Here is a 4,327-nt window from a genome sequence, read left to right as displayed (position 1 = left end):
TCTTTTTTTTTAATTAAATATGTATGAAGTATTAACATTCTTTTTGAATGTGAGGAGCCACAGCGTGAACAAATAAAAAAGAAGAGGAAAGATAATGAAATTTTTTTCTTTTACTACATTATTTATTTTTTTTACTACATTATAATTATAATAGACTCTTTGCTCATCTAAAAAATAGAAACAAAAAAAAAAAAAAAAATAAATAAAGAGAGGGTTTACTTCCAGATAGCTAGCTAGATAAGTATGTATTATGTCGATCTATATCAATTAATTTGTAGAGTAGATACTCATACAAATTAATCATACGCCGAGAACCAGATTTGAACTGGTGACACGAGGATTTTCAGTCCTCTGCTCTACCAACTGAGCTATCCCGACCATTACCGACGCATTATCCTCATAATACTAGATGACTTGGGTCTATGTCACTTAAAAATGAAAACAAAAAAAAAAACGAAAAAGTATTAAATTAAAAGGGGAATTTCTTGGATCTTTAAAAGGAAGACTTTGTAAATTTCAGTATGAGTAATGATATGGATTATGAATCATTCAAATAGGTATTCCTTGCTCAAGGGTGTTGATTTGTACGTATATCATATATATATCACAATATATCATATCACAAGACTTGTGATAAGAGAACAAAATTCTGCTAGGATACGCTTGTAAAATGGAAAAGAATAGGATGAATGAGAAACATAAGGAACTTTGAACCACTAACAAAAAGGGTAGGATAAAATAAATAGATAGCAAACGGGCTTTTTGGGGTTGGGGATAGAGGGACTTGAACCCTCACGATTTTTAAAGTCGACGGATTTTCCTCTTACTATAAATTTCATTGTTGTCGGTATTGATATTGACATGTAGAACGGGACTCTATCTTTATTCTCGTCCGATTAATCAGTTTTTCAAAAGATTTATCAGACTATGGAGTGAATGATTTGATTAATGAATATTCTATTCGATTCTTTCTTCAACTTGGAATCGATTCACAACAATTCTTTTTATTTTTCATATAAATTGATTTTGCATATAAATAAAAAAAAATACGGGTTCGAGTCGTCTTTTTTGGTTTTTCATTAGTATACCTATTTATTTTATATTTTATATAGGTATATCTTGCATCCTTTCTGGAGTTTCGATATAAGGATTCCTTTACCAACAGTCAACCCCATTTGTTAGAATAGCTTCCATTGAGTCTCTGCACCTATCCCTTTTTTATTATTCTCGCTTGTTGAACCTTTGTTTATTTTCGTAAAATAATAGGATTTGGCTCAGGATTGCCCATTTTTCATTCCGGGGTTTCTCTGAATTTGAAAGTTATCACTTAGTAGGTTTCCATACCAAGGCTCAATCCAATCCAATTAAGTCCGTAGCGTCTACCAATTTCGCCATATCCCCTTTGTGTCTTGAGATTAGGATCTCATTAGGATGCACTTCCTTCCCCCTTTCTCCTTCCCTTCCTTTCCCCTTTCTTTCATTTATTTATTTTCTTTCTTTTTATGCGAAAACCGTTGAATTTAGTATTGAATTTAGTAGATATAGATACTGATTCTTATATCGAAGGGTCTTTACCTATTTTATTTCTTGTTTGTTTATCTTCTTTCGTCTCTATCGGAGACCCGTATTTATTTGGTCCAATCAGAAAATATTTTATCATTTCTGTATTCGCAATTCAATATAGATGGATATTCCATAACATATATATGCCCCCCTTACTCTCAGTTTTCTCAGGCAATTTACTCGAACGGTCGATTTTTTTTTTTTTTTTCGTCTTAGCTTCCGCCTTTATGAATGAAAACAAAAGAAAGGAGTCTCTCATCTCTCATTATGATCTGGATTTCATTTCTATGGGTTGCATCTTTTCTTTTTTCTTTAATTTTATTTTTATTCTTATTCTTTTATTAGACTATCCTATATAACCATAATAAGATAACTAAAAAAATAAAAATAAAAATGAAAATTGAATTTATTCATTATTAAAATTTATTCATTTTAAAATTTATTCATTATTAATTATTTATTTTCTAGTATAATAGCATAATAGCTAGAACTAATTATTCCATTCATTTCTATTTCGACTTCGAAGATAATTCGAATTAGTTAGTCTAAAAAACAAAGTTTCATTCTAATTATTTAGACTTATAACGTATCATTTATATAATGATAATATATATATAAATTATATATAAATATAAATTATATATAAATGCATAAAAATATTTTCACTATAATTATCTAATTATTAGACTCTATTTATAATTCTAAACTAAATATAAATAAATTAAATATATATTAAATCTATATTAAATATAAATAAATATTAAATATAAATAAATTAAATCTATATTAAATCTATCTATCTATATTAAAATTAAATCTATCTATTAAATTAAATCTATATCTATATCTATATAAAAAAAAAAAATTATATATAATTTAAATGTAAAATATACTAAAAATATACTAAAAAATACTAAAAATATAAAATAAAAAATATAGTAATATTATACTTAGTATACTAATATTATACTAATATATATATAATACTAAATTATATATATAATACTAAATAGAATATAATACTAAATAGAATAGAATACTAAATAGAATAGACTAATAGAATAAAGATAACATATAATAAAATAAATATAAAATAAAAATATATAATATAGAGATAAATAATAAATAATTATAAAAATTATAAATATATTTATAATTTATTTTTATAATTTTTATAATTATAATAAAATTAGAATTAAATTATAATAATATTATTATAATTTAATATTATTAAATATAATGTTATTAAATATTAATATGATTAAATTAAAATATGATTAAATTAAAATATCATTTTTAATATGATTAAAATATAATCAAATAGAATGATTAAAATATAATCAAATAGAATTATATTATTCTATTCTTAATTATTATATTCTATCAATATTAGATTGAATATTAGATTGAATCTACCATTATTATATATTATTATATATTATTATATATCATTATATTAAATATGATTATATTAAATATGGCATAAATTATGTATGGCATAAATATGGCATTTAAAATTTAAAATTCTAGTTTTTCTAAATTCTAGTCTATAATTCATATTAATAATTCATAGTAATTATGAATAACTAATAGATAGTTAATAGATAAGATCGTAATAGTTTGCTGAATTCCTATGGATACAAAATTTCTATTATTTGAGCCCGCTTAGCTCAGAGGTTAGAGCATCGCATTTGTAATGCGATGGTCATCGGTTCGATTCCGATAGCCGGCTTTCTCTATTTGTTTGCTTTTTTACTTTTTTACATGATTGATAATGTTTTTTTGAAATCAAAGAACATTGAAAAAGCTTTTTCCCCTTTTCTTTCCAAAGGTCAACGATCCGTTTATTATGTCGTAGAAACTTTCAATTAGGAATAAAATTGGAGGAGTTAGATCTTTGCAGAATAAATCAAGAAAAAAAAAAAGGAAACTTTTTTTGGTTTAATTTTTAGATTTTAATTTTTATATTTTATATTTAATATATATTTTATATTTAATATATTTATATATTATATATATTTTATTTTAATTTCTATTTTTTGTATACATTATATACAATATACATTATATACAATACAAAAAAGTATGGATATTGATCCAATTCATCTCATTAATATTTGTAGTACAATCCTTCAGTCGATTTCGCTTCATTTAGTTCAGTTTTAATTTAGGTTTATGAAATTTCAATAAAATTCAAATTAATAAGGAGTCTTTATGTCGCGTTACCGAGGGCCTCGTTTCAAAAAAATACGCCGTCTGGGGGCTTTACCGGGACTAACTAGTAAAAGTCCTAGAGCCGGAAGCGATCTTAGAAACCGATCGCGCTCCGGTAAAAAATCTCAATATCGTATTCGTTTAGAAGAAAAACAAAAATTGCGTTTTCATTATGGCCTTACAGAACGACAATTACTTAAATACGTTCGTATTGCCAGAAAAGCAAAAGGGTCAACAGGTCAGGTTTTACTACAATTACTTGAAATGCGTTTGGATAACATCCTTTTTCGATTAGGTATGGCTTCAACTATTCCTCAAGCCCGCCAATTAGTTAACCATAGACATATTTTAGTTAATGGTCGTACAGTAGATATACCAAGTTATCGCTGCAAACCCCGAGATATTATTTCAGCGAGGGATGAACAAAAATCTAGAACTCTGATTCAAAATTATCTTGATTCATCCACCCATGAGGAATTACCAAAGCATTTGACCCTTCACACATTACAATATAAAGGATTAGTCAATCAAATAATAGATAGGAAATGGG

General features: G+C 25.4%; 2 non-coding genes across 2 annotated transcripts; one reads left to right on the top strand and one right to left on the bottom strand.

Annotated features, from left to right (window-relative positions):
• Positions 1 to 305: 305 nt before the first annotated feature.
• Positions 306 to 378, bottom strand: TRNAF-GAA (transfer RNA phenylalanine (anticodon GAA)). Its single transcript has one exon. It is a non-coding gene; the product is annotated as a tRNA-Phe (tRNA).
• Positions 379 to 3,222: 2,844 nt separating this feature from the next.
• On the top strand, positions 3,223 to 3,295 carry TRNAT-UGU (transfer RNA threonine (anticodon UGU)). Its single transcript has one exon. It is a non-coding gene; the product is annotated as a tRNA-Thr (tRNA).
• Positions 3,296 to 4,327: the final 1,032 nt, after the last annotated feature.

Source organism: Durio zibethinus, unplaced genomic scaffold (genome assembly GCF_047325235.1).
Source record: "Durio zibethinus cultivar Kanyao isolate XHJ-2024 unplaced genomic scaffold, ASM4732523v1 HiC_scaffold_205, whole genome shotgun sequence".
NCBI lineage: Eukaryota > Viridiplantae > Streptophyta > Magnoliopsida > Malvales > Malvaceae > Durio > Durio zibethinus.
The sequence above is the reverse complement of the archived record's forward strand: the minus strand, read 5'-3'. Positions and strand labels throughout refer to the sequence as shown.